The sequence below is a fragment of the Doryrhamphus excisus genome, linkage group LG2 (assembly GCF_037039965.1).
Source record: "Doryrhamphus excisus strain RoL-2023G ecotype Guam linkage group LG2, RoL_Dexc_Guam_v1.1, whole genome shotgun sequence".
Taxonomy (NCBI): Eukaryota; Metazoa; Chordata; class Actinopteri; order Syngnathiformes; family Syngnathidae; genus Doryrhamphus; species Doryrhamphus excisus.
Genome location: NC_136358.1, coordinates 20,336,158 through 20,350,017, shown reverse-complemented (window position 1 = coordinate 20,350,017; position 13,860 = coordinate 20,336,158). Strand labels below are relative to the sequence as shown.

Sequence of the window (13,860 nt, the reverse complement as noted above, 5' to 3'; positions counted from 1 at the left end):
AAGTGAGTACTACCAGAAGTCAGTAGTACTACAATTGAGTACTACCAGAAGTGAGTAGGACCAGAAGTGAGTACTACCAGAAGAGAGTAGTACTCGAAGTGAGTACTACCAGAAGTGAGTACTACCAGAAGTGAGTAGTACCACAAGTGAGTAGTACCACAAGTGAGTAGTACTAGAAGTGAGTAGTACCAGAAACGAGTAGTACCAGAAGTGAGTAGTACAAGAAGGGAGTACTACCAGAAGGGAGTAGTACCAGAAGGGAGTAGTACCAGAAGGGAGTAGTACCAGAAGTGAGTACTACCAGAAGTAAGTAGTACCAGAAGTGAGTACTACCAGAAGTAACTAGTACCAGAAGTGAGTAGTACTAGAAGGGAGTACAACCAGAAGTAAATACTACTAGATGTAAGTAGTACCAGAAGTATGTACCAGAAGTAAGTAGTGCCAGAAGTAAGTACTACCAGAAGTGAGTAGTACCAGAAGTGAGTAGTACCAGAAGTGAGTAGTACCAGAAGTGAGTAGTACCAGAAGTGATAGTACCAGAAGTAAGTAGTCCCAGAAGTGAGTAGTACTAGAAGGGAGTACAACCAGAAGTAAATACTACCAGAAGTAAGTACTACCAGAAGTAAGTACTACCAGAAGTGAGTAGTACCAGAAGTGAGTACTACCAGAAGTGAGTACTACCAGAAGTGAGTACTACCAGAAGTGAGTAGTACTAGAAGGGAGTACAACCAGAAGTAAGTACAACCAGAAGTAAGTACTACCAGAAGTAAGTAGTACCAGAAGTAAGTAGTACCAGAAGTAAGTAGTACCAAAAGTGAGTACTACCAGAAGTGAGTACAACCAGAAGTAAGTAGTACCAGAAGTAAGTAGTACCACAAGTGAGTACTACCATGAGTGAGTACTACCATGAGTGAGTACTACCAGAAGTAAGTAGTCCCAGAAGTGAGTACTAACTGTGCTACTAGAAGTACTACTAAGTGAGTAGTACCAGAAGGATTCAGAAGGATTGAGGATGCTGCCAGTACGGTCGGTACCTGTGAATGTGTGGATGTACTAGGATGTACTAGGATGTACTATGATGTACTATGATGTACTTCCTACATTGCCAGCCACTTAAAGCCTAATTGGCAGCTGTGATGCTGTAATCCCGTGTTGGGATTCGAGCCAGCGGATAATAATCATGCATCGTGTCAACATGTGCATGGAATCATGTGATCGTCACCAGCCAACATTATTCCTGGCAGGATGAAGCACTTGGCTCCTTGTATTGTGTCTAGCCCCGCCCCCTCCAGTTGCTACCCCAATGAAGGCCGCCCAAAGGAGCACCAATATGAAGCGGCTCATCCGTCCCGAGTCAACATTAGCTCGGCTTTTCCAGGACGACGGATGAGAACCGGGATAAGAGCGTTGATGAAGTGGCGGCGCCGCCTGAAAAAAGGCCAAGCGCGGTGACGGAAGCAGAAAAGAAGCGACCAAATAAATCAGGCGGCCTCGGCCGTAATTGGACGAGCGGCGGCAGCCCCGTGAAAAGTGACACTGTAATTTGCAATTAACTCGGCGAGGACGGATGGGGACTCGGTTCCCGTCGGATAAATCCCCGGGATGTGATACCTGACCGAGCGGCGGCCGCATTCATTATCAGCGTTTAGCTAAGCCCGCATATTCAATTACAGCTCAACTTTCATACGTGGGCAAGCCAACGCGCAGACATGGCGGGACGCATGTATGTCGGCATGCTCTGCTCTCGTATGCGACGACTTTGAAATGACCTTCAAGGCCGGCGTTGCCCACACGGCATCCATCTTTCTCTTTGATCCCTTCCAAGGAGACAGAAACACAGCAGGAGAGGCGGCGAAGGATGCACGTCATGTGACGCACCCATTCCACCGCCGTAGCCTTCTGGACTAACGCCAACAACGCCAACCTTCACCCATCACAGGTCCATCACGGGTCCATCATGGGTCCATCACGGATCTATCATGGGTCCATCACGGGTCCATCATGGGTCCATCACGGGTCCATCACGGATCTATCATGGGTCCATCACGGGTCCATCACATGACCTGCATATGAATCAAACTACCACCACTTTCTAGGTCCAACTGTGTTTTTATTATGTATTATTTACTGTATATACATGTTTATTATACTCTATATTGTATGTACATGTTTATTATACTGTATATTATACTGTATGTACATGTTTATTATACTGTATATTATACTGTATATATATGTTTATTGTACTGTATATTATATGTACATACATGTTTATTATACTGTATATTATACCGCATATATTATATTATACACATATTATACTGTTTATACTGTATATTATACTGTATATATGTATTATACTGTATATTATACTGTATATACATGTTTATTATGCTGTATATTATACTGTATATATGTATTATACTGTATATTATACTGTATATACATGTTTATTATGCTGTATATTATACTGTATATATGTTTATTATACTGTATACACATATTTATTATACTGTATATTATACTGTGTATATATATGTTTATTATACTGTTTATATTGTATATTATACTGTATTTATATGTTTATTATACTGTTTGTACTGTATATTATACTGTATATATATGTTTATTATACTGTTTACATTGTATATTATACTGTATATATATGTTTATTATACTGTTTACATTGTATATTATACTGTATATATATGTTTATTATACTGTTTATACTGTATACTATACTGTATATACATGTTTATTATACTGTGTATTATACTGCATATACAAGTTTATTATGCTGTTTATATTGTATATTATACAGTATATATATGTTTATTATACTGTTTATACTATGTAACATATGGATCCTATTGTACTATGTAACAAATGGATCCTAGTGTACTATGTAACATATGCATCCTACTGTATTTTGTAACATATGGATCCTACCATACTATGTGACATATGGATCCTAGTGTACTATGTAACATGGATCCTACTGTACTATGTAACATTTGGATCCTAGTGTACTATGTAACATATGGATTCTAGTGTACTATGTAACATACGGATCCTAGCGTACTATGTAACATACGGATCCTAGCGTACTATGTAACATATGGATCCTAGTGTACTATGTAACATACGGATCCTAGTGTACTATGTAACATATGGGTCCTAGTGTACTATGTAACATATGGATCCTAGTGTACTATGTAACATATGGATCCTAGTGTACTATGTAACATATGGATCCTAGTGTACTATGTAACATATGGATCCTAGTGTACTATGTAATCCTAGTATCTGCCTGTATTGATGGACAGATAAAGTGTGACTATGCCAACAGTGGTCGATGTTTCAGGTTTCAGAATGCGTCTATTGATTTTTTTTGTATCGGCTGAATATTTTTCCGACCACGGACCGTTAGCAGGAGGCGACCCAGGGGTCGGGGACCCCCGTGGTCGGGGACCCTCATGGTCGACGATGTCCGAGATGGGAAGGAAGAGTTTGATCTTTTTGATCTGAGCTTGCGCGTACGTGAAAGTGACCGGCGTCCAATTAGAGCACTCAACCTTTGATCAGTTTTGGAGTTTGAGCAAACAGGTTGACCTTTGCCACGCACCTGCCGCTAATGAAGCGCTAATTACCAGCTTCATTACCAGGCACTCACCCGCCAATAAAGAGAATATTAAAATTCCCCAGCGTATGAAGATTTTGATTGACAAAGTCTGACAGACCACTTTGCTATTCCGCAAAGCAATTAAGACGACTTGCTTGACCCCGACCGGGCGAGCCGACACGTCGATATCGCCGCCTCAGCCTCAGCCTCATTTGGCAAAGAGCGCAGACGGCGAGCTGCTTGGTAATCCCGGCCCATCCCGCCCGCTAACAGCTTCCAATTATAGTCGACTGGGGAATGAGACCCCTCGGCTTCAGCCATGTTGGCTGCGATCGATCACGCTGGAAAAGTGTGTAAAATTGGAGGAAAGTGAGATGACCTTGTCTCCCCGCTAGTCCTCGCCTGATTGACGGCAGGAACGCGGCGAGGAGACGCGGCTGCATAGCAATGGGATGAGACGCAACGCTTGATCGGTTTGGCTTTGGAGCACTTGGACATTTTGGGGTTGGCTTTTTTTCCTGCGTCTCCACATCCCGTATCAAAGGATTGGTGGAATTTCAAGGATCCGTCAGCCTTTTTTCGTTTGTAAAACGTCTGTGGTCTCCTTCCTTGGCAGGCGGTTGGGCTGACTTCCAATACTTTATTATTCCGTCATTCACGTTGTCTGAACTCCTTGGCACCAACCAGCAGAGGCCGCTATGGGGTCTGACCCGAAACCTCCACCCTCACCCCCAACCATAAACCGTAACCCCAAACCCCAACCTTAGACCCCAACTCTTGACCCTAACCTTAAACCCATGACCCCTAGCCCCTGAACCCAGATCATAAGCCCCGACCCTAACCTTAAAACCATGACCCCTACCCCCCTCACCCCAACCATAAACCCTAACCCCAAACCCCGACCCTAGCCCACAACTCTTGACCCTAACCTTAAACCCATGACCCATAACCCTTGAATCCAGATCATAGGCCCCGACCCTAACCTTAAACCCATGACCCCTAACCCCTGAACCCATGAATCCAGATCATAAGCCCCAACCCTGACCTTAAATGACCCCTACAACCCCTAACTCCCTCACCCCAACCATAGACCCTAACCCCAAACCCGACCCTAGCCCACAACTCTTGACCCTAACCTTAAACCCATGACCCCTAACCCCTGAACCCAGCCTCTAAGCCCCAACCCTAACCTTAAACCCATGACCCCTAACCCCTGAACCCAGATAATAAGCCCCAACCCTAACCTTAAACCCATGACCTCTAACCCCTGCACCCCTTGACCCAGCCCCTAAGCCCCAACACTAACCTTAAACCCATGACCCCTTATCCCCTCACCTCCCAACCATAAACCCTAACCCCGACCCTAACCCACAACTCTTGACCCTAACCTTACACTCATGACCCCTAACCCCTGAACCCAGCCCATGAGCTCCGACCGTAACCTTAAACCCACGACCCATAACCCCTGAACCCAGCTCATAAGCCCCAACCCTAACCTTAAACCCATGACCCCTAACCCCTGAACCCAGCCCCTAAGCCCTGACTCTAACTTTAAACTCATGACCCCTGACCCCTGAACCCAGATCTTAAGCTCTGACCCTAACCTTAAACCCATGACCCCTAACCCCTGAACCCAGCTCATAAGCCCCAACCCTAACCTTAAACCCATGACCCCTAACCCCTGAACCCAGCCCCTAAGCCCTGACTCTAACTTTAAACTCATGACCCCTGACCCCTGAACCCAGATCTTAAGCTCTGACCCTAACCTTAAACCCATGACCTTTAACCCCTGAACCCAGCGCATAAGCCCCAACCCTAACCTTAAACCCATGACCCCTAACCCCTGAACCCAGATCATAAGCCCCAACCCTAACCTTAAACTCATGACCCCTAACCCCTGAACCCAGCCCCTAAGCCCCGACCCTAAATCCTAGCTCTTGGCCCCAATCCTCCCCCTGCTGTAAAGTTTATGTAAGAAAGTTGCTGCATCTTTTTTAGTAAGGAACTTCACTACTCGGGAGCAACCAGAAGAGGTCGCAGTTAATTCAGGCCCATCCAGTTTGAGCCAAGGAAGGGTGGTGGGGGGTGTGGAGTGTGGGGGGTCATGGGGGGTTAAAAAAAACCCTCCCTAACAACATAGCTGAATTGCATCATCATCATGTGAGGTTAACTTCCTTAAAGTTTGCTGACCTTCACGATTAGCATAACAAGGTTAAGGTTGAAGGAACATATGGAAATTGAAAGTCACTCGCCCCCGTCCACCCTCCTCCATGTGGACTGGTCACGTGACCTCCTCGTGATTTCCGCAGCTTTGATGCAAATGTGGCTGACTTGGATGGTCTCCCCGGAGGTGGGCCTTATTCCAGCAGGAAGTGGATCCGAGGAGGAGAAGCAGACGCCACTCCACCCGTAATACGGGGCCAGCTTGTTCGCCTCTAATTGATGCGTACGCGCCGAGACGCGGTGTTTAAACGCAGCTTGCTCGGGTCCACCTCCTGCCGGTTCCCGGCGCTGCGGGCTTCACTCGTGAGCTTTGAAGAGGAATTTGAATGTTCCCGCACAGAAGAAGCTTATCAGCGGGATATGATGGCGTCTTTCATGTCGGCTGGAAAATCCCAAGGTGGGATGAATGTTTCCATGGTTTTTGTTTGCATCTGCAGAGGATCACAACGTCCATCTATCCCGGGATTTGTTTGAGTTCCACCAACACGACACCGTCTCTGGAATGTGTCCGGACTCCACTCCTTCTCAGTTGCCCCAGATTGCACGCCGCCCCCCATCCCTCGTGCTGGCATTTCTTCCAAATGTCAAATCATTCACCCGGAAGGACTTCCACAGACCTTCTGGGCAGCGACTTGGACAACTGGAGCACGGGAACGCCCCTGGACAGGAAGCCATTCCCCCGATACGCTTAGGAAGCAAACACAGCGCTGTTTATCTTGTCTGGGAATCTCTGCTTCCCGTGCGGCCCCCCGAAGGCACCTCGGAATCGGGACAGGTTTCCTATTTACGGCCATCATCTGGACGCCGTTCTGCGTTTCCTTTACAGATACAACACGGACACAGTCCATAAATTCCGCGACCTGGCGCATGAAAGCATCACGGTGCGGCTCTGGGAGGAACATAAACATCTCTCCACGAAGGTGGAAAAGACGGCCCCAGACAGCAGAGCACAACATTCCGACAGTAATTAAGAAGCGGGGAGGCGACGTGATTGCTGGATGAGCTGCAAGGCTGAGGAACACCTGAGGCTCCTGCTCGTTCCCGACGATCCCGGGAGAATTCCTCACTACCTCAGCTGCAGATCCTTCTTTAATGACAACAGCAGCACGGTCGCTAACGCTCCAAAGCCGAGGCTATCTTCATGAGAGGACCAGACAGTTAACATTTCCTACCATCATGAACGCACCTCGTTGGTAGCGTCTTACCGATAGTCATCATTAGCCACGTTTACATGGACCCAAATATTCCAATTACATTCGGGTTATTTGCTCAGTCGGAAAAAATCTAACCTTTGTATACACCTCATTCCGAAAGAAAAGTGCCAATCCGAATGAATATATAATTGGATTCATTCCTTTCCCCAATCCGATTGAGGTATCTTGTATCTAAATACGTGTACAATACTACATATCATTCACTGTCCTTGAACGCATCTTCTCAATAGCCACGTTTACATGACGAGTTTTTCCTTTTTCCCAATGGAGTCTTTGCCAATGACTTTTCCGAAAACAATGGTTTCCATAGAAAGGTATATTCCAATCTGTGGTCTAGAATCTAGAACATGTGCCGCTAAAATCCAACAGAATAGTCAATGGGCATGCCCAGTAAAGCCTAAACATAAATATTCATTTTATTCCATTGTTGGAATAACTCCGCATTTCCATTTCTTTTTTCGTTCGTCCAGTTTTAAAATTTAATTTGGATCAAAAACAAACTTTGCTTAGCAGTCCAGTGCCGATTGCTGGCCTCCATTTTTTAAAACCGAAGAACGTCTCGAGCTGCGGAAAAGATCAAATTCAATCTTGCTAATATTTCATAATTAAAGTAATAATCTGATTATGTATTCATTCGGATTGCCACTTTTTGGGGGGGAATGAGGCGAATACAAAGGTTCAATTCTTTCCGTTTGAGCAAATAAATCGAATGCAACTGGAATATTTGGGTCCATGTATACGTGGCTAGTGTCTTATATTTGGACTTTATTTGGGCCTTTGTTATGAAATTGAAAATGATACATTTAAGGCACACAATATGTCAACTATATTCAACATGACAATTGTTTGGCTAACAATAGACGTTACAATGGCATGAAAGTGAAAGTGAAAGTGGTGAGGGACGACGGTCCGTAGAGGCACCTTCAAGTGGGCAAATAGGTTTTGGTTCTTATTGGTTCTTGTGACGAAATCTTTCTTATGTTTGGGGGGAAGTTGACTTATGGGTCCAAAAAAAAAATGGAGCGGTGGTAAAGTGGGGACGTCTTTACTTTAGTTGGTTGACATTGTTCCTGTATTTGCTGTTTTGTGCTTGCTTTTTTGTTGCCCGGGTTTCCTGATCAGGTTCTTCATTCTGCGTTCCGGAATTCCTGCGTTCCTGCATGGCACCTCTGTTTTCCTGTTTTGTTTGTGTGAGTTTCATTTCCTACTTTTGGTCCTGTATTGTTTTTTTGTGGATGAGCCCCCACTATCACACCAACACACCTCATCTTGAAATTGTAAAAATGTCCTCTCGGGGCCCTCGCATGCTAATTTGCAGGCCCAAGTACATACTGTCATGAGGATTCACCTTCTCTGGCTTCCTTGGGTGCACACTTCCCTCCATATGAAATATGCAAACAGTCCAATCCGTTCCTGTGCTGCTTTTTGTGTGTTCCAAAGGCAATTACACCGCTTGTTTCACTCAGATAATCACCTACTGGAAAGGGACAGTACCCGCCCCCCCCCTCACCCCCCCATGTGACCATGGCTTCACCAATCAATGGCGGTCGGTGCGGCGCTTTAGTGCTACTTCATATTGTGAAGCTCTGCAATCACCGGGCGTCTTGATAAGGAGCTAAAAGGGCCTCGGCAGCCATTTGTCCCGCCGTGCTGCTATCATCACGCAGCCTCCGCGTCCACGTGAGGAGCTTTTGGCGCACGCTATGCATCAGCAATTACACAAAAAGGCATCAAAACGACAACTCCGGAGTAAATTGCTGCATTATTCCAAAGTGTGCATCCTTCCCAAAGATGGAAAAAAACATTTAACGCTTGTATCCACCTTGAGTTCAAATATTTTCCAATATAAACATTCCTGTTTAGCAGCGTGAACAATCCGCCATCATGCTTTTAGGCATTTCCCTTCAGTGCTGGGTGCAGTTCATCAATACATATGCACTCGGGCACGCACACGGACACCTAAGTCTCACTTATTTGGTCTTAGCTTCATTTCACGCAGATGGGTTGCCATTTAGGACGAACCATAGTGGCTACGCACACACACACAACTGGAGGGGAGAAGGACTGGAAGCCATGCGGATGTGTTGATGAGTCCCAATGGAATACCATGACATGCCACCGGGAATACCATGACATGACTACTAGTACATGACTACTACCAGGAATACCATGACATGACTACTAGTACATGACTACTACCAGGAATACAATGATGTGACTACTAGTACATGGCTACTACCAGGAATACCATGACATGACTACTAGTACATGACTACTACCAGGAATACCATTACATGACTACTGGTACAATACTACTACCAGGAATACCATGACATGGATACCAGTACATGACAACTACCAGGAATACCATGACATGGGTACTAGTCCATGACTATGACCAGGAATACCATGACATGACTACTAGTACATGACTACTACCAGGAATACCATGATGTGACTACTCGTACATGACTACTATCAGGAATACCATGATATGACTACTAGTACATGACTACTACCAGGAATACCATGACATGACTGCTAGTACATGACTACTACCAGGAATACCATGACATGACTGCTAGTACATGACTACTACCAGGAATACCATGACATGACTACTAGTACATGACTACTACCAGGAATACCATGACATGACTACTAGTACATGACTACTACCAGGAATACCATGACATGACTACTAGTACATGACTACTACCAGGAATACTATGACATGGATACTAGTACATGACTACTACCAGGAATACCATGACATGGATACTAGTACATGACTACTACCAGGAATACCATGACATGGATACTAGTACATGACTACTACCAGGAATACCATGACATGACTACTATCAGGAATACCACAACATGACTACCATTACATGACTACTACCAGGAATACCATGACATGACTAATAGTCCATGACTACTACCAGGAATACCATGACATGACTACTACCAGGAATACCATGACATGACTACTAGTACATGACTACTACCAGGAATACCATGACATGACTACCATTACAGGACTACTACCAGGAATACCATGACATGACTAATAGTCCATGACTACTACCAGGAATACCATGACATGACTACTAGTACATGACTGCTACCAGGAAATACCATGACATGACTACTAGTACATGACTACTACCAGTAATACCACGACATGACTACCAGGAGAACCAGAGTATAGAGGGGGAGAAGCCACCTGCTGTGGCCCAGGAAGGTGCACTGTATTCGGGCACACGCTCGCAGCAGCTGCTGTGACGCCACGGAGGTCTCTAGCAAATCTGCTCAGGTTATGTTGTTTTTCTCGTCATGGTCCAATGTCCTTCCTCTTAAAGTGGAAGTTTGTTTCCAGGTGAGCTCAGGGGAAGTTAGGAGAGGCCGTTAACGTCACAGGCAGGAGAAAAAAGGAGCGCTGGATTTGCTCACCCTTTCACAAACAATAATGATCAGTTCAAATGCTATAGAACATAATTTCCTCATACAGTAAAATGATGGTGCACCCCAATTGTATCAATACAAAGTAAATCCGGGAGTAAAATGGAGCAAGGAAGCCAAACAATATTCCGAAATGGCATGTCATCATGTTTACCGTATTTCTCCTCACGTTAAAATAAATGTTTTTGTACAAATGTTCCATGCAGCCACGTTCTGCTCCGATTTCCGTGCAGGCTCCGTCTTCCTCAGTAGATGATGAGCTTTTGGGGCAATATGTTTTTCCAGCAGGGAATTCCTTTGCAACTTTTCTCATTTGAGGTGTGACCTGTGGGATTTCTACACATCTCTTCCACGTTTTTATCCTGGTAGATTCAAACCTGGCCGTGCAAACTTTTGCAAAGCAATCCAATACAACCTAAAAATATTTATTATGACTTTTTCTCCAAATATTTCCATTCTTGTCACGGCACTGTGACTTTATTCTCATAATACCACAACTTTTTCCCACTCTCATTTTCCAAAACATGAATTTATTGATTTTTTTTGTTTGTAATATTGCAGGAATGATTATGCAAACATTTTGTTGTTGTGATTTTAAGTGTTTTTGATATTAATAACTACTTCATACTTGTCAAATCACAGCGTTTTTTCCCCCCCTTTTTTTGTTGTTTTTGTCTGTGTTTTTAAACTAAAAGCAGCCACAGGCCACAAATGGTCCCCGTTCCACATGTTGGACAGCCCTGGATTGGAAGGAAGCGTTTCCAGTGTCACACAATAACGGACTTGCCGTTTTTCATCTGACAACACGTACAGTAGCCTGGTGGTCTGTGCGACTGTTCCTGTTTTTGTAGGTGCAGGGAGTTCCCCAAGGCTCCGGTTTCGGTCCATTTTTGTTCATGTGAGTTTGGAATAAGTCTTTTTTTTCTTGTTAGCGTTTTAATCTGGAGAGATTAGCATCCATTAACGTTACTTTTATGTACTGTAGGAAAAAGTCTGCTATCCGAGCTCCTGCTGGGAATGGAATATCTTCACCCCTGAGCTAGATAAGCATGTTGCCGTGTGGAAAATATTCCATTCCCGAGACTTGTGCTTGGCTTTGCCCGTGTTCTCTGGTCGCCATGTTAGCATGTGCTGATGTTGCGGCGACACGTGACCTCGGCAAACCTCAGATAGTCAGCACGAAAAAACGCCACATCAGTCTTTGTATGTTTTTTTTTTTGTCCGCCATTTAATGGCACCCCGACTCTGCGATTGCAAAGTGATTGATGCTCCCTGAGGGATGCCGGTCTTGCTGCCAAATGTGTTTTCTATTGAAATGTAATAACTGGAAAAGTAGATGTTAATCCGCCCTAGGACAAACGGCCGTACTCGGGACGGAATGGCAGCAACACATGACACCCTGCCGCCACGTAATCCGTGCTTTATCCGGAGATGCCGCAAGATAACCAGAGACGGTAAGCCTGTTTAGAAGACCAACTGTCCTTCCTGGCAGCTCAAAGGAAGCCACATTCCTTGCTTCCTCGACCAACACGACACTTTAATGGAATAATAATAATAATAACAAAAACAATGTGTTCAACCTCCCTCCGATTGCTTCACACTCGGTTTGCTTTAACACCACCTTCGCAAACATCACCAAAAAGGCGTCCTGGATGCAGAAGAAGCGCCTGGATGGCCTCCAAGCGGAGTGTTGCTGTTGCTTTCAGCTGATACGTGGCAGCGAGAAGAGAAAGTGCCAACAGCCATCTCTGCAGCACGACACACCTTCCCGGCTTCACAGACCCAACAAGTCCAACCGAAAGCAGGAGAGCGCCGCGTCCCGACTCGCCAAACGGGACAGGAAATCACCAAAAGCACAACATCCCGGTCTCAATTTGGCTTCTGTGTATATATTCAGCATGCAAGAGTTCGAAGCTGCCCCCCCCCCTTTCCGTTTCCTTTGCGCCTCTTTGTTGGACGTGCGCTTTTACGCACGGAGGGACGCGCACCCGAGTGACGCGCACACCCCCGTGTTGTTCTCCAGCCACCTCTTTGTTGCGTTTAGATGTTTTCCTTCAATGAAAGCCGGAGGAGGGAGTGAGTGAGCGAGATTCAGCGTCCACGCACAGCTGCACCCCCACTAGTCACGCGTGCGAGTGATTAAGATTTGTGGGGGGGCGGTGGAAAGGGGGGGGCAGTAACAAAAATTGCCAAAAATGCACCCGGATTGAGTGAGTTTGGGGTTAAAGTGAAATAATGCGAGATTCCACGGAATATAAAGTTGCCCCCGTCAAGAGTGTGACATTTTCGGCCCAAACCAACTGATGCTCTTGAGGGGGTGTAAGGGGGGACTACACGGGAACATCTTGAAGCCAGCACATTCCCCAAAGTGGGTGATTCAACGAAGCACAGCTTCCAAGGAAGGATGAAGACATCTCTTACCTTCTCTCATGCCGTCACGTCCTCCTGGCGGCGTCACGCTGCCGCTGCTGCCGCTGCTGCTGGTGCTGCTGCCGCTGCCGTCGTCCTCCTCCTCTGGTCCGCTTCATCGCGCCGTGAAGGCAGCATGCTTGTGGAGGCGAGCGGCGCCTTGCTTTGGCTGCGCACAAGAAAGTGGAGGAGAGAGAGAGAGAGGGAGAGAGAGAGGGAGAGAGAGAGGGAGCGGGAAGTAAGAAGGAGGGGGGGCGTGGGGGGGCTAGTGATGACGCTCTTTATTTGCCAGTTACATTCATTACCCGTGCAATGACTGGACACTTGATTAGGTACACAGCCCGATGGCATTCAATGCAGAAAAGTCTCACTTCCTGCTTCTTATGATGGTGCTGCTAGTTTGAATCCCTGCCTGTCTTTTATAGATTGGACGAATATTCACCTCGTACTTCGGTACAGGACAAAAAAAATATATATAAAAAAATAAAACAAAACAAAAAAATTTATAGTAGGAAAGCAGGAAGTGAACAAATGTAACAGTTACTGATTGTAAAAGTCATATCACCTCGTACTTCAGTACGTGACAAAAAAATTAAACTATATTAGGAAAGCAGGAAGTGAACGAAAAATATTTTTTTAAGTAAAAAAAAATTAACTATATTAGGAAAGCAGGAAATGAATTTAAAAAAAATTAAATAAAAAAAACAAACTATATTAGGAAAGCAGGAAGTGAACAAATGTAACAGTTACTGATTGTAAAAGTACCAGATGGAGGGGTAGGATTTAATAAGCTTTGCTTCTTTCTACTCCTTTTGGACACGTGGAACTGGGAACTTTACCATTACCATTACCATTATTTTGAATATTTTTATTCAGTTAGCGGATCACCAAATTCCAACATTCCCAAAAGTCCAGTTAGATTCCATA

At 45.1% G+C, this 13,860-nt stretch overlaps 1 protein-coding gene across 1 annotated transcript in view; it reads right to left on the bottom strand.

Annotated features, from left to right (window-relative positions):
- chrm2a (cholinergic receptor, muscarinic 2a) overlaps window positions 1–13,121 on the bottom strand; it is a 44,282-nt gene extending 31,161 nt beyond the window's left edge. Inside the window, exon 1 of the mRNA XM_058078765.2 lies at window positions 12,946–13,121. The gene's annotated coding sequence lies outside the window, so the exon portion shown is untranslated. The remainder of the gene's footprint in view (window positions 1–12,945) is intronic.
- Window positions 13,122–13,860: the final 739 nt, after the last annotated feature.